This window comes from Geotrypetes seraphini, chromosome 8, assembly GCF_902459505.1.
Source record: "Geotrypetes seraphini chromosome 8, aGeoSer1.1, whole genome shotgun sequence".
Classification (NCBI taxonomy): domain Eukaryota; kingdom Metazoa; phylum Chordata; class Amphibia; order Gymnophiona; family Dermophiidae; genus Geotrypetes; species Geotrypetes seraphini.
Genome location: NC_047091.1, coordinates 87,137,895 through 87,155,327, shown reverse-complemented (window position 1 = coordinate 87,155,327; position 17,433 = coordinate 87,137,895). Strand labels below are relative to the sequence as shown.

At 43.4% G+C, this 17,433-nt stretch overlaps 1 protein-coding gene across 5 annotated transcripts in view; it reads right to left on the bottom strand.

Annotated features, from left to right (window-relative positions):
• LOC117364853 (mucin-12-like) overlaps positions 1 to 17,433 on the bottom strand; it is a 132,076-nt gene that overhangs the window by 103,640 nt on the left and 11,003 nt on the right. For all 5 annotated transcript variants that reach the window (XM_033954552.1, XM_033954555.1, XM_033954556.1 and 2 more), the window contains exon 2: positions 6,772 to 6,868. The gene's annotated coding sequence lies outside the window, so the exon portion shown is untranslated. The remainder of the gene's footprint in view (positions 1 to 6,771; positions 6,869 to 17,433) is intronic.

The following is a 17,433-nucleotide window of genomic DNA, read 5'->3' as shown; positions in this document are numbered from 1 at the left end:
TTTTATAAAATATCAAAATTGTAGATATGAGTCAGTCGACATAATTAAGAAATTCACATCTTTATCCCATAATGCTGCTTGAAAGGACAGAATTGCTGCTCTAAGGAATTAAAAAAAAAAATTGTATTTAAAAAGGCACAATAGTGAAATAAGTTTTTTTTTAATTCCTTTATTATGCTGCCGGTGTTGTCTTTTTAAAACCCTTTCCAAGTCCCATAGGGTGGCTTTTTTCCTAATTGTTTATTACCACTTAGCTTAACTGTCAGTGGTATCCTTCGGCCTCAGTATTCTTCTAGGACACACTTATCAAAAGCCTGATCTCAAGACCAGCACAATTTAAGCTAGTCTAGAGAGAAAATTGTGTATTCAATTTACAGCATCGTTTAGACCCGAGCCTGCTTTGTTTCAGACTAGAGGTCTGCACGGGAACGGAGATTGCAGGAATCCCATGGGTCCTATAGGGTCCCCACGGGAATCCCCCCAGGCCCACAGAATTCCCACGGGGGTGGAACCGGGGTTCCAGAGGGCTACCTAATATTCCGTCGATCCAGTTGCTGATTGCCATACATCCACCAGTTGGGGAGACAGAGCTGGAGCTTGATGGCCAATCAGAAGCACTTCCTTATAGAGGTGCTTCTGATTGGCCATCAGGCTCCAGCTCTCTCTCTCAGATTGGCAGAGTGAGCTTTGGCAATGCATGAGACCACCCCACCCAACCCCATCAAGGATCTTGTGATTAAGCACCAGCACTCACTGCAGCTCTGCAGCAGAAGAATTTGCGGGATCCAGTCAACAAGCCACTCAGCACCGAGCAGGCATAATCCTGCTCATTGCCGCCGAGTGGCAGAAGAAATCCGTTCCCGTGGGTGAAGAGCCTGACAGGTGTTGGGAGGGAATGGAGCTGGGGCTGGGGCAGTGTTTGTTGCTGCTATGCGGCAGAAGAAACTCGATCCCACAGGTGAAGAGCCTGACAGGGAGGGAGGGAAGGGGGTTGGGTGCAGAGCCTGACAGAGGGAGGCTGGGTGTAGGGGGTAGGGAGTTGGAAGTTGAGAAGGCAGGGAGGACAGATGTTCAGGGGGTTGGGAAGACAGATAGTGCACATACTGGGAAAGGGTTGGGAAAGACAAATGCAGGAGCTGGGGAGGGGGTAGGAAAGGAGGAAAAGAGATGATGCACAGGTTGAGTAGTGGGAAGGGAAAGAAAGAAATGCTGCCAGTGGGGGAGGGAAAAGGAACAGAGAATTGTTGAACATAGGTGTGTGGCGTGAGAGAGAAAGAGAGATGATGTAGATGGGGAAAGGAAGAAAGAGGGAGAATTGTTGGACATGATAGTGGTGGAGAGGAGGGAGGAAGAAATGTTGCACTTGGAGGGAGGAGGGATGACCCAAAGCTGCATTATGGGGAAAAGATCTGGAACAATTACTTATGCATGCTAATAACTATGGGGAATTTAGGAAACACCTAAAAACTTATCTGTTCCGGAAGTACTTTGATAGCTGAACTGCACAATCTCCCACAACAATTGATCTCTAGAACTGTTATTCACCAGTCTCTAACTTTGTTAGTTCTACTCAATCTGTAGCATTTTTTTAATCATTGTAAACTGCATAGAACTTCACGGTCCTGCAGTATATAAATAAACTGTTATGTTATGTAGATGTCAGACCACTGGAATGGGAAGGAGAGAAAGAGAGATGCCAGACCACAGAAAGGAGAGGAGAGAGATGTTAGACCTCGGGAAGAGGGAGGGAAGGAGAGAGAGATTCCAGACCATGGGAGAGGAGAAAGATTCCAGGCTATAGGAAGGAGATGAGAAAGATGCCAGACCATATGAGGGGGGAAGGGGGAAGACAGAGATGTCTGACCATGGGAGAGGGATGAGATGGTGCATAGTGTTGGAGGGGAAGAGGAGACAGAGGGAGGAGATGGTGCACAGTAATGGTTGCGGCAGGGAAGAGATAAGAAGAAATGCTTCTTATGGATAGATGGGAATAGGGGAGAAGAAAGATGGAGGAGATGGATCACATGAGTAGATGGGAAGGGAAGGCATGCAAAAGTAGATTTTGAGAAGAAAGCAGAAAAATGGAAGAAAGTTGAATGTTATAAGTTAATGCTCAAGACGGACGTATGGCAGAAAGTGAAGGAGAGAAAAACAGCAAATGGATAAGGTGGCCCTGGATACACAGTTAAGAGCACAGAGAGAAGGAGAATGGGAAAGATAGTATGAAAACCTAAATCACTAGGCAACAAAGGTAAGGGAAATGGTTTTATATTCAATTTAGTGAATGAATTGTGTCAGTTTTGAGAAATTACATCTGCTGTCTATATTTTGCACTGTTAAGTAAAAAATGCATTTGTTTCTATTTCTTTGGGGTTGTACTGCATGCATAGTCTTGAATCTTAGGGTTTCATTTATATATCAGTACTTTTAGTTTGTGGTCCTGTATTTGCATAGGGGTTATCTGTATTCTGGTAGGAATGAATGTTTAGAAGCATACAATGTGCTTTCTGTAGTTTAATTTTGTGGTTAACCATTATGTATTGTTAATAAGATTATATTGTGTGTGTCTATTTGAAAAATGAATGGAAAAAATGGTATTACAATTAGTACTATTATGGGGGCGGGGTCTGGGGGGAGCTTGTGGGGCCCCCCATTCAAAAAAGCTTTCGGCTGCTTATGATTTAAATCAGGGGTGCCCACACTTTTTGGGCTTGCGAGCTACTTTTAAAATGACCAAGTCAAAATGATCTACCAACAATAAAATTTTAAAAAAACACAACGCACACTGTACGCATAGAATTGTTAATTATCATTCCTATTCTGGGGTTTTTTCAAAGAGGTCAAAGCAGATGACTCTATGCACTGTCACCTCAGTAACAACCATACAAAAATAGACAAATACCCACTCCCTCCCTTTTTACTAAACCACGATAGCAGTTTTTAGCGCAGGGAGCTGCGCTGAATGCCCAGCGCTGCTCTCGACGCTCATAGGCTCCCTGCGCTAAAAACCTCTATTGCGGTTTAGTAAAAGGGGACCATATTGTAAAATATAGAGAGCAGATATAAATTTAGACACATTTTGATCACTAAATTTAAAATAAAATCATTTTTCATACCTTGTCTGGTGATTTCATGAGTCTCTGGTTGCACTTTCTTCTTCTGACTGTGCATCCAATCTTTCTTCCCTTCTTTTAGCCTGTATGCTTCCTCTCCTCCTGACCTCATTCCCCCCCCCCCAACGTTTTCTTCTTCTCTCCCTGCCCTCTCTTTCTTTCTCTCTTCATGCCCCCTTTCTTTTTTTCTATTTCTCTTCTTTCCTTCTGTCTCCCTGCCTGCCCTCTTTCTCCCTCCCTGCTCTCCCCCAAGCCACTGCCACTGCCGCTGCCATCGGATAACAGGCCCCCAAAGCCGCCTGCCGCCGGCCAAGCTCTCCTTGCTTCGGGCCCACCAGCCTTCCTCTCCCCGATGTCAATTTTGCCGTCGGAGAGGAAGTTCCGCTGGCCAGAACTTCCTCTCCGACGGCAGAATTGACGTCGGGGAGAGGAAGGCTGATCGGCCCAAGATCGACCTATTGGGAGAAATGCTGCAGGGTCCTGCCTTTGAGGAAACAGAAAGTAGGCAGCACCTGGCAGCAAGAAGAGCAAATCGCAAGCTTCACTGACCTGTCTCCCGCTTTAAACAGCAATGGGGCTCTAACATGTGCGTGCCGGCTTCCCTTCTCCCCCCCCCCCCCGACATAACTTCCGGTTTCAGAGGGAAGAGAAGGGAAGCCGGACACGTTAGCCCCCGGAGCATAAATTCTCCAAGCCGTTTTTTGTTTTTTTTTAATGTTGAGCAGCGGAGGCAGCAGCAGAATTCAGGAGCAGGCCAGTCAGGAGAGGAAAAAAGAGAAGGGAAGAAGGGAACCCGCTCTGCGATCGACTGGGGTCGCCTGAGCGAGCGACCTGTCGATCGCGATCGACGTGTTGGGCACCCCTGATTTAAATTATTCTTTTTCTTTGATATTTCTAGGCCAGAAACCCAGAGCTCTTCCCGGTACTGTGCTTAGGGTCCATTTATTGGAGTCTCCGTCAAAGCTCACATCAGCCCATCTAAACCATCCCAGCCATCGACGTCCTCCCCTGTTCTTCCTCAAATGAATGGCCAAATACGGGACAGAGACCATGCAAGTCTGCCCAGTACTGGCCCTATTGTCTAAATTTCTCAGCAAAGATTATTTTTCCTGCAATAGTAAGATGTAGCCCATCATTACCATATAGTCTCTTCTTTTTCCATGTATTTCCCCATCCTCCTATGTACCTAAAGCCTTCCTGATGACACCAAGCCTTGAGCCACCTATTGAAGTCCTCTGTGTTTTTAACTCTCATCTCCTAGTACTTCTGAAGAAACTACAGTCTTTACAAAAAGTTTTAAATCCTCCCCTAGCTCCCCAGAAAAGCTTTCTGCAATGCAAATGGGGAGTTGTCGGCCAGGTCATTTGTTCCCAAATGGATAACATCAGCTTTAGAATTCTTAGTTTCTTCCCTAATTATAGACTGTATTTGTTTGGTACACCTAGTAGCTGAGGATTCTGGGAGACACTTCACTATTTTAGGCTCCTTGACTTGTGTTCCAGGGTTAACGCCTCCGATGATGAAATCCCCTAAAACTGTTATTTGAAAAAAAACAAAACCAAAAAACCCCATCCCAAAAACAAGGTACCAGCATACTGTTAACGATGTTACAACCATGTAGACCTTTGTAAACAGTAATTTGAATATTTTCATGATATGATAATTTCAGATAATTTTTTAAAGCATTTTGGATTGAAACAACAATCATGGGCAAGATGTTGGTAGTGGATAAAATGAGAAGCCAGACACTGCATGAGCAAGGTTTTAGAGCAAAGGCAATACTAGCTGAATATCATCTCAAGAACTGGAAGCTCAGCAAGAAAATTTGTTGGCATGTCTGGGAAGCAAGCTCCACCCAAAACCACAAACAAACAATCACAGAACTCAAGAAAGCCCTGAAGATGATCTGGATAGCCTGCCACAAGGACCAATTGACAAGGCTGTTGAAACTTCCCAAAGCGACTGAAGGCCTGTATTAAAGCTGGGGGTGGACACTCGGAACATTCACAGTGACTGTAAAATTCTAATACATTGTTAATTGTATCATTTAAATGATGCTATTTTACTGGGAGTGTGTGGTGCAGTGGTTAGAGCTACAGCCTCGGGACCTTGAGGTTGTGGGTTCAAATCCTGCACTGCTCCTTGTGACCTTGGGCAAGTCACTTAATCCCCATTGCCCCAGGTACATAAGATAAGAGTGGGAGCCCACCGGGACAGTTAGGGAAAAATGCTTGAGTATCTGAATAATTTGTAATCCAAACAGAATTGTAGGATATGCAGAATATAAATTATTTTTTAAGAAAGCAAAAATCATTAGAAACGCTAAAATTATTATATTATTATATTAACATATTATTAACAATATTAACATAGCTTAAGATAATTAACACTGGGTTTTACTAAACGGCGTTATATGTTGTTTAATAGTAATATGTAAGTGTGATGACTGATTAAGTACGTACAATTTCTTGATGAAATTCAAAGGGTTGCTGAGGAAACTGCCAAAAACTATAGGTGGTTACTTATTTTTTGCCTTACCCTGCACACAGAAAATGGGACAAACTTTAAAATGGGGTGTTCTGTTTCAGATTTACAAGTGGAATTTTAGATGGACATTTATGTGCAAGATATCAGGCATAGGCTGCAGCTCTCCGAGGTACAGGTCCTACACTGTCTTTCCAGCTCTCCAGTTTTCTATAGAAGAGGGTGTGTGCTGCTACCCTGAAAGACTGTTTCGGAAAAGGTTACATTTTTCTATCTGCTCTGCCAGCATATCTTTCAACAGAGCTCTACCAGGAGGAAGTGAATACAGTATTTAACAGAAGCGGAGAACAGGTTGTGCCCTGAGAAATGAAACTTAGTGCACTGGAGCGTGGCCAGCGCCACTGGAGTTTTGCCTTGGATCCCTTGTAGTGGAGTTTCACACACAAGACCAGAGAACAAGAGAGCGTGAGGGAAAGAGAGTGAAACAAACAGAAGTCTATTAAACACATACATAGAGCAAACATGGGAGGGGGGCAGAGAGAGGGAAACAGTGAGAAAAAAACCCCCACAGTGAGACAGAGAAAGAATGAACCAAAACAAAGATAACGAGAGATACAGACAGATAATAATAGAGTCAGGGAAAGAGAGAGGGATAAAGACAGGTTCTTATCTTTATTAGTACTAAATTAAAAGGTTTTAAGAACTGAACTCGAACTGCAAAGCCAGCAGTGAAAAAAACCATGCTTTAAAAATGAGTTTGAGGCAAAGCTAGAGACGGAGAGAGAAGGCAAGAAAAAGGAAGAAACAGGAGAGCAAAGAGGAGAATTTGTTTACCTTTCTGAAAGGATAGGGGTCCTGAGTTGGTCTTACTTGTGACACCCACAGAACAAGAGTATTCTGTTGGACACTCAAACGCTCCCCATAGGTAGATCCAAAAATCTTTTAATTCTGCCACAACGCAGAAGGAGCAGCACAGGTTATGGTCAGAGAACAGGGAAGCAAGTGATGGAAAGGATGGGCTCTGTAGAGGCTGGGCTGAAACGATGGCCTCAACTCCCTTTCATTGATCCCCTTTTATTTCCTCTGGGTGTGGCCAGTGTGGAGAACCAGGATACAGAAAAGTGCCTTAACCCTGCACCAGCCACTCTTTCAACTCTCAGCAGAAAACACTTACCAGGAAGCTGCTGGCGTTTCTCTCCATTTACAGCATTTGCAACCTCCTCCAGCTCCCACCGTTAGGAGCTCAGTTCATCCCCAAATCTTTCTGGTCTCTGGACAGAGAGTAGAAGAGAATGTAGAGTTTTATTGGCAATGATCACAGAAAGCAGATGTTCATCTAACTTTTACCATGCCCACCCTCCAGCCAGCCATAATTGTCTAAGAACATAGGTCAAGCATTCACTCTTTATCAATATATTTGCAAAATGGACTTCAAAGTGCCAGGCTGCATATAACTTCAGTGCCTTTTAGCAAGCTTTTAAAACACAAACTTCATCATTAGTCCATCATACTTTTATTTTTATTTATTCAACTTTCTATACCATTCTCCAAGGGGAGCTCAGAATGGTTTACATGCATTTATTCAGGTACTCAAGCCGTTTTCCCTCTCTGTCCCGGCGGGCTCACAATCTATCTAATTATTCAGTGAATTTACATATCCAATCTAACCAACACAATTTTTTTTCCAGAAATTTTCAGCTTTCAATAAAATTCAATTCAAACAAACTTATCTTATGGAATTCCCTCTTGGACAGGCTACATGAGCGTGCAGAGATGCCAAGGATGGCCCATTCCATAGAGTGAGACACAAGGCCAATGAAGTGAGGTTTTTCTTGTAGTGCTTTGTGTATAAATTTAACATGATTGTAAGACCCAAAGAAGAGATGTAGGCTATTCTTATTGATGAGGAATGCCTTCATGAGCACCTAAAAATGGATTTCTGCCTCATGGGTGACATGTTTACATATTTTAAACTTAATTTCAAGTACTTACCAACACATGGTAAAGGGGATGGAACTCCTCTCGTATGAGGAAAGACTAAAATGGTTAGGGCTCTTCAGCTTGGAAAAGAGACGGCTGAGGGGGGATATGATTGAAGTCTACAAAATCCTGAGTGGAGTAGAACGGGTACAAGTGGATCGATTTTTCATTCTGTCAAAAAGGGGACACTCGATGAAGTTACAGGGAAATACTTTTAAAACCAATAGGAGGAAATTTTTTTTCACTCAGAGAATAGTTAAGCTCTGGTATGCGTTGCCAGAGGGTGTGGTAAGAGCGGATAGCGTAGCTGATTTTAAGAAAGGTTTGGACAAGTTCCTGGAGGAAAGTCCATAGTCTGTTATTGAGAAAGACAAGGGGGAAGCCACTGCTTGCCCTGGATCAGTAGTATGGAATATTGCTACACCTTGGGTTTTGGCCAGGTACTAGAGACCTGGATTGGCCACCGTGAGAACAGGCTACTGGGCTTGATGGACACTGGTCTGACCCAATAAGGCTATTCTTATGTTCTTACACATCTATGGAAACAATTCAACTGTATTTAAATATCCCTCAAAGGAAGTGTTCCATATTTTAAACCTGATCACATACAAAAACAACCACCTCAATACACATCAGATCCTACAAAATTTCTACAAAGTTATGTCAGATGTTAAAACAAACTAAAATTAAAGGTTTTTATGTCACTTCAGTAAAGGCAACGCACATTCCCTCCACTGGAGCACACTATGCACAGACTTGTGCAAAAGCACATTCAGAAACTTACCATACAATAGCACCACTAATTCCCAGGACTCAAAGAGCAACAACCTTATGCATAAAAAGGCAGCACCGCCATTATGTATACTGGGTCCTAAAACAACAATACACCACCTAGTGAAAAAGCATAACAAGCAGATCTACAAAAAGATCTTTACACAGGCAGTACATGTTAGCAGAATTCCACCCTTTGGTCACACACTCAGAAAAAAAACAGACACCCAACAAATGTGAAACAAGAGACCACAGTTCACTAACAGAAATTTGAAGGCAACGAACTAAACTGGAAACCTCAAGAAGTCAGATTTTACAGGTACAGCAATATTAGGGAAATAGAAACCGAAATGCAAAATATGAGATGTGTATTTCCATTGGCTGAAATATTCCAGTTATTAAATTCAGAATACATTTTTTTTTTAAACCTTTGTTGTGTGAACATTTTATTTTTCTATTTACTTTGGTCCCAGTGTCTTTTCTGTTCTATTTCTTTTCCTGTCTTTCAGGATCCATTTCACATTTCTTATCTTCTCCATGTCCACCATCCATCTTCCCTCTGCGTCCCTATCCATCCTGTATAGCATGTCCCCGTCCCTACCCATTCAGTATCTACCTTTTGCATCCTTATTTATCCTTGCCCTGCATTCCTCTCCCCCTATGAGCAGCATTGCTCCCATCTGTGTCCCTATCCCATCTCCATCCAGCATATATTCCTATCCCTGGGCTCCCTCTATACTCAGCATCTCTGTCTACTAGTTCCTTCCCTCTCTCTTCCCACACACTGCACTCCAAACTAGAGGTCTGCGTGGGAACGGGGATCACGGGAATCCCCCCTAACCCACGGGACTCCCACGGGGACCCCCATCTGGCCCACGGGACCCCACGGGGACCCCCCTCTAGCCAACGGGACTCCCACGGGGATGGAAGGCTTTGGAAGCAGGGTTTGTTCATAGAATATAATGGACACATCAGCCTTAGTAAAAGACGGGCTTTATAAGTTAATTACCTTAACAGAAAACAAAAAAAGGGTTCCACCAAAGAGATTCCACAAGGAAAACAGCAGCGTAAACACAAAAGAAACTGTGGAATTGATGATCCTGTCAGAAGTAATTGCTGCTTTTTATGGGGACAGGCGGGGATGGAGGTAATTCCTTGCGGGGATGGGTGGGGACGGAAAGGATCCTGATGGGGACGGGTGGGGACGGAGGGGATCCTGATGGGGACGAGTGGGGACGGAGAGGATCCTGATGGGGACGGGCGGGGATGGGTGGGATTTCTGTCCCCCATGCAACTCTCTACTCCAAACCCCCATCTTGGGGCCAATCTCTCTCCTCTCTTCCCACCCTTCTCACAGCTTTCCCTCCTAGGTCCCGTATCTCCACTTCCTCTTCTATCTAGCATCCAGTGGCGTATTGAGGGTGAGAGATGCCCGAGGCGGTGACGCCCCTCCTCCGTACCTCTAACCTCCATCACGAGCAGCAACGCCAACCTGCTGCTCGCTCCAGCGTCAGCTATTCCACTTACATCACTTCCTAGGCACGGGTCTGGGAAGTTACATCAGAGGAAAAGCCAACGCTGGCACGAGCAACAGAGGTACATAAGAACATAAGAATTGCCATACTGGGACAGACTGAAGGTCCATCAAGCCCATTATCCAGTTTCTAACAGTGGCCAACCCAGGTCCCAAGTACTTAGCTAGATCCCAAGTAGCAAAACAGATTCTATGCTGCTTATCCTGGGACTAAGCAGTCGATTTCCACAAGTCATCTCAATAAAGACCTATGGACTTCTCTTTTAGAAAGGGAAGGAGAATGCAGTAGTGACGGGGTAGGGAAGCGGAGAGGAGGACATGTCCCAGTGCCCCCATCAGACAGTGCCCGGGACAGACCACCCCCTTGCCCCCACCTGCTATGCTACTGCTAGCATCTTTCTTCCTCTCTTCTCCCTTAGTCCAGTATCTAACCCTCTCCATCCCCATCTGGGGAGCAGCATCTTCTCTCCCTACCCCCCATCCAGGAAAGCAGCATTTCTCACTGCTCAGTCCAGCACACTTCTCTTTTTCTCTAATCTCCCATGGTCCAGCAGAGTACACCTCCCTGGTCTAGCACCCTCTTCTCTCCCACAGATGCAGGCATTTCTGCCCTCCTCGCGATCCTTCTACTTGGCACCCTTAGCAATTAAAGTACTCAGGGCCATGACCTTCCTTGCGATATATCCTGCCCTCGTGGAAACGGGAAATTAAATCAGAGATAGACGGGACACGTTGCAGGGAAAGCCAAGGCCCTGAGCCAGCCCTGCTTTAATCGCTGCAGGTGCCGGGTTGAAGGATTGCAGGGAGAAGGACAGACACCTGTACTTGCAGCGGCCCCAACACAGCCAGAATAGTGCCTAATGTGAGGGTCCCTCAGGGTCAAATTTGGGAATGGTAGAACCACCAATCACCACAAAGAGTGGAGGTTATTTGTTACTGTGATGGGCTCTAGTGCAGAAGAGCTGATACAGGTTTGTTTTTTAATTTTCAGAGGTCATGCTTTCAGTTGGGGAGGAGCATTTTCAATATGACGTCCAAATCCAAGTTTGGACATTTTGCGGAAGACACACAAAAATTCATTAGCGAATGTGACCATTTTCAAAACTCAAAAACATTTTATCTTGGGTTTGTTTGTATTTTTTTTAAATGGCCATCTATAATGCATCTCTTTTTGAACCATTTTCAATAAAACCAACAAACCAATGTACAAAATAAAAACTTACAAAACATGCCATTAGGATGTAGGAGGGGCCAGCATTTATTACATTACATTAGTGATTTCTATTCCACCGTTACCTTGCGGCTCAAGACAGATTACATAAGGAGTTATTTGGACATTTAGGAATATATAAGGAGTTATCTGGACATTTCCCGTGGTATTATGGAGTGGAGCGGGTTGCTATTGGGGACTGAGATGATTCTTGCTGTGTTAGTTTGTCTTTAACGATTTCTTGAATTTATAGTAGACTGGCAAGACAGACATCTCAGCAGAGCTGTGGGGGACCTCAGAGGGCACTGCAATGAGCTGCACATAAAAGGCCCCAGGTACACACCTTACCATAACCGCTTATATTGCATGGTGAGCCCTCCAAAACCCACCAAATACCTACTGGACCCAAGTGTACATCACAATAGCTCTTATGCCTGCTGGTAGCAACTATATGATGGCACAGTAGGTTTTGGTTGGGTTTTGGAGGACTCACACCTTCCACCACAGGTGTAGTACACTTCTCCCTCCATATTTGCTGTGATAGCGGATTAATAGACCCATGAATACAGAAAAACTGTGAATAACTTTTTCCATATGTTATTCGCTGTTTTCTATTAAAAACCATCGTAAATATGGTGAAACCGTGAATAACATGGTGGGAGACCTGGCCTGTTCCTGAAGGAGAGGCAAAACACGGTGAAGAAAGTGCTGGGAATCGGCGATTTTCTCTGTAAACACTTGGAATCAGCGATTTCTCTATGCAAGCTGATGTAATTGGGGGGGGGGGGGGGAGGAGCCAGCAAGCTAAAAACCGTGAATGCTGAAAGTTGGGATATGGGATGTAATGCACTTGAGGTGCTTTCACATCCCTCCCGATCCAGCTGCCTTTCAGCGATTTTCTAAATCTTTTTACTTTGCACAGTGGAACCCGATACTCTCCTTGGTGTCGGGGAAGGGTCGAGGAGTCGAACGAGCCCTGCAAGCTGTTTTGCCATTGCGGCATGCCAATTCGAGCACTGAAAAACACAAAAGTATCAATGAGCCATACTGTGTCTCCCAAGATGGCGACAGATTAAATTCTTCTTGCAATATCCGGCGAAAGTTAGAGTCACTCATGAGAATCGCACGCTGTATTTAACTTCGCCGGATGAACTTAAGGACTTTATTGCATGCCTGGCTTAGGGTTGCGGAGCACCTTGGCGACATGAGGATTTCTGCTTTCCTTCCTGCTTGTTGGCACATCTTTGGTCTGTTTTGTAGAAACTGGTAAAATCTTCACTGCTTTGCAGTCAGGAGTGGATTACTGTTCCTCCCCATCCCGGAAAGGTGCTCTAGCATGTATGAAGTCTCCCTGGGGTTCACTTTTCTGCCCCTCAGGGTGATGCTTTTATTGCTTGTTGATTGTACAGCGCTGCATATACTATTCAGTGCTATAAAAATGATAAACAGTAAGGGCTGTACCACTTTCACAGGCCTCCAGGGACACAGGCAAAAATTGTTTCATGCCTGACTTGTGGCATGTCAAGAGAAGTTATGGAGTGGACCACACCAGATAAAGTGAACACTAGAAGTGATGGAGAATAAACAACTTTAAGATTAGAGGAGAGCAGGAAGATCCATCTGCTTGGCAAAGTACATAGACCATATTGAAGAAGAGGAAATGTGCGAGGACAGTGGTTGAGGGTGGTTTTCTGAGCTTTAGGAGAATTAGCAGGTTTATGGTGCTGCTGGATGGCATCACACAAGTATGGCCGACTCATCCTGCTTGCCCATGGAGAAGAATTATCTGTGTGTGTTTTTGTTTTTTTATCTTTATTCAATTTCCAAACTACAATTGTGCAAATACTTTATGTACACATAATATTACAAGAAGAGCACATTAAACTTACAGACATTAATGAGCAATTATTTTCCCCCACCCTTTCACCTAGTAATCAAGAAAATAAATACCTACAAGAATATCCAAAAATTCCCTAAATCAATTCCAAACCAAGCCCCTCCCCCCACCCTGGATGTGTATGTTTAAAGGTCAGTAAAATAAAGTCAGTTATCATTCCTTACAGAACTTAGTCAATGGCTCCCAAGCATCCATAAACTTCTTGTAACTTCCCTGCTGTATAGCTATCAGCTGTTCCATTTTAAAAGTATAGCAAAGAGATTCCCACCAGAAAGAGTAATTTAACCTATCCCAGTTCTTCCAATTCTTCAAAATAAGCTGTATTGCAAGCCCTGTCATTATAAAGAGAAGTTTGTTATTCCGAGCAGATATTTGGCTTTTACCTCTCATTAACGTCCCAAATAAAATGGTATCATACGTTAACGCCACTGGATTTTCCAATATATTGTTCACTTGATCCCATATGGATCTCTAAAGTTTAAGTATCAAGGGACAATGTCCCAGCTTCAAGAAGACAGTGCCAGCATCTATTAGACTTTGAACTATCTAATTTCTGTAAACGAAGAAATATTTGAAAGTTACCACAGAATGGGAATGAGAAAGAAAGGAAACAGTTGTTGTAAATAGGAATAAAACTATCCCCCTCTTTTACTAAGGCGCAATAGCCATTGTAGCGCGTGCTATACGCCAACGCATCCATAGAATATAATGGACGCGTTAGCATATACTAAGGGACCCCATTGATTTAAGTTTCAAGTTTAAGTATTTGATTAATCGCTTACTCAAATATCTAAGCGATGAACAAATCTTTCAATTTACAGATAATACAGGTGTTATAAAAGTCAGATGGACACTGAACAAAACATATTAAATTAATGACTAACAGAATAAACAGAAAAGGAAAACAAAAGGATAGGCGGAGTAATGAAATACAATAATGATGATAGAAAGAAGGACAATTATGGTAAAAAAACAATAGGAGGGAAATAAAAGAAGTAGCCTTATGAAAATAAGCAAAAATAGGCTGGGACTCCTAAATATCATAAGCGTCTTTGAAAAGAAAGCTCTTAAGTTTACTTTTAAATTTATCTCAGATCTTTTCTTCTCTGAGATAAATAGGGAGGGAGTTCCAAGTTTGAGGAGCTGTTTGAAATGTCTTCATGCAAATGCCAGAAGCTTAAGAAACAAGATGGGAAGAGCGTCTCCGAGACCTGATGCAAGGAAGATAACCAATTGGACTCTGTGATACCAGGGTACAAATTATACTGCAGCAATAGGGTGGATTGAATTGGTGAAGGCATGGCATTGTGTGTTAAGGAGGGCCTTGAATCAAATAGACTAAAAATTCTACAGGAACCAAACACACCTTGGCTTCCTTATGGGTAGAAATTCCATGTGTAAAGGGGAAAAAGATAGTGAAAAGAGTATACTACCATCCACCTGACCAGGATTAACAGACAAATACTGAAATGTTATCAGAAATTAGAAGTTTCAAGTTTTATGAGAATTTGATGTACACGCAATATCAAATATTTCAATGCATATTACAAATTAAAAAGGGGACAAACGATAAGACAATTTATTATAAAATAAAATATATACATACAAATTTATTACCGATACAAAAGGAAAGGGGGATGAACTACAATCATTAAACAAAGAGGGGGAGGGATATTTGATGCGAGTTAAACTGCGTTAGGGCTTTAACGCGCAGAATAGCGCGCACTACAATGCCCGACGCGCTAGACGCTAATGCCAGCATTGAGCTGGCGTTAGTTCTAGCCGCGTAGCATGGGGTTAGCGCACGCTAATTTGCTGCTTGCGCTAAAAACGTTAGCGCATCTTAGTAAAAGGAGCCCTAAGTGATGTTAAAGTATAAAATGATTGTATCTTATGTTACACTTATTGAAAGTTTTAAAAATTAATAAAGACTTATAAAAAAAAAAAAAGAGGAGAAACATTTATGGATAACACATCAGGAGGGGGGGGGCGACAAATGAAGATAAAGAAGAAAAGAAGAAAAAGAAAGAAAGTGAAAGAAGAGAGAATACTAACAAATTGGGTAACACAATAATAAATAATGGGTTATTTCAATTACCCCGATATAACTGGATAAATGTAATATCAGGGCATGCTAAGGAAGTAAAATTCTTTGATGAAATCAAGACTGCTTTGTGGAGCAGCTGGCTCAGGAACCGATAAAAAGGCAAAGCAATTCTAGACCTAGTACTTAGCGGAGCGAATGAGTTGATGCAGGAGGTAATGGGGCTGGGGGTACTTGATAACAATGATCATAACGTGATCAGATTTGATATAATCTCTGGAGTACATACACACAGGAAATCCAATACAATAGCATTTAACTTTAAAAACAAGAAAAGGAGACTATGATAACATTAGGAGAATGGTTAGAAAAAAAAATTTAGAAGAGTAGATGCAAAGGTCAAAATTTTACATTAGGTGTACATATTATTCAAAAAGACCAACATAAGAACATAAGAAATGCCTCCACTGGGTCAGACCAGAGGTCCATCGTGCCCAGCAGTCCGCCCACACGGTGGCCCAAAAGGTCTAGGACCTGTGCAGTAGCCCTCTATCTATACCCCTCTATCCCTTTTTCCAGTAGGAAATTGTCCAATCCTTTCTTGAACCCCTGCACCGTACTCTGCCCTATTACACCCTCTGGAAGCGCATTCCAGATGTCCACAACACGCTGGGTAAAGAAAAACTTCCTAGCATTCGTTTTGAATCTGTCCCCTTTCAGCTTTTCCGAATGCCCTCTTGTTCTTTTATGTTCTGAAAGTTTGAAGAATCTGTCCCTCTCTACTCTCTCTATGCCCTTCATGATCTTGTAGGTTTCTATCATGTCCCCTCTAAGTCTCCGCTTTTCCAGGGAGAAGAGCCCCAGTCTCTCTAATCTTTCAGTGTATAAAAGGTCTTCCATGCCTTTAATCATTCGTGTCGCTCTCCTCTGAACCCTCTCAAGTATTGCCATATCCTTCTTAAGATACGGTGACCAGACCAGATATATTTCGTTAATTTAAAAAGAAGGAAGGAAAACCAGTGTGGTTGACAAGAGGTGAAGGAAGATATTAGAGTTAAAAGAAAATCCTTCCGAAAGTGGAAGGGTCTAACCACCATCCACTTTCCTGAACTTCAAACTCGCACCATCCCTTCATCCTAAACAACTCAGGAAGCTTCTCCTGTCTGGTCCCTCCTCTTGTCCCTCCGTCAACTACCGCTGACTTTTCTTTCTTCTCTGAAATCACAGAGGAAGAAGCTGCACGACTTCTGTCTTCAGCCAAGTAAAAGGACCTTTTCAGTGCCCCTCAGACCATATTCCCACCCCTCTACTCGACCCCATCTCACATACTGTTATCCCTCCCATATGCCATATTCTCATTCTATCTGTTTCCACTGCAACTGTCCCTGCTGCCTTCAAACTTGCGGTGGTTAAATTGCTTCTCAGAAAAACCCTCACTGGACCCCACCTGCTGTCCAACTATCACCCTTTCTCCCTTCTTCCGTTCCTATCCAAGCTACTTGAGCGTGCTGTTCTCCGTTGCTGCCTGGACTTCGTTTCAACTCAACAGATTCTCGATCCTCTACAGTCTGGCTTTCGCCTCCAACATTCCCTTACTAAAGGCTGCAGTGACTTGTTCATGGCCAGATCTAACGGCCTTTACTGGATCCTCATCCTTCTTGGTCTGTCTGCTGCCTTTGATACTGTTGATCACAGCTTACTCCTTGATGCACTGTCCTCTCCTGGTTTGCCTCCTACCTCTCTCAATGCACCTTGAATGTATATGTTGGTGGGTCCTCTTCTGATGCTTCCCCACGAGCAGTTGATGTACCCCAGGGTTCTGTCTTAGGACAGCTTCTCTTCTTTCTCTACACCTCTTCCCTCAGTGCCCTGATCTCCTCCCATGGCTTCCAGTATCACCTATATGCTGAAGACACCTAAAGTCCTGTTTGGCTGACATTGCTGCCTGGATGTCCTGCCGTCAGCTGAAACTAAATATGTTCAAGACTGAGCTGCTCCTCTTTCCCCCTAAACCCTCTGCTCCTCTTCCTCCATTCTCCATCTCGGTAAATAAGACTGTCATTGTTCCAGTCTCCTCTGCTCGCAACTTTGGAGTCGTCTTCGACTCCGACCTCTCATTTTCTACGCACATCCAACAAGCTGCTAAGACCTGTCGCTTCTATCTCATCACCAAAATTCACCCCTTCCTCTCTGAGCACACTACATGGACCCTTGTCCAATCTCTCGTAACCTCATGCTTAGATTACTGCAATCTATTTCTAACTAGTCTCCCGCAGTGTTTGCAATCAGTGCAAAACTCTGCTGCATGACTCATCTTCTACAAACCTCGCTATGCTCATGTCACCCCTCTCCTTAAGTCAATTCACTGGCTCCCTATCCGTCATCGCATATAGTTCAAGC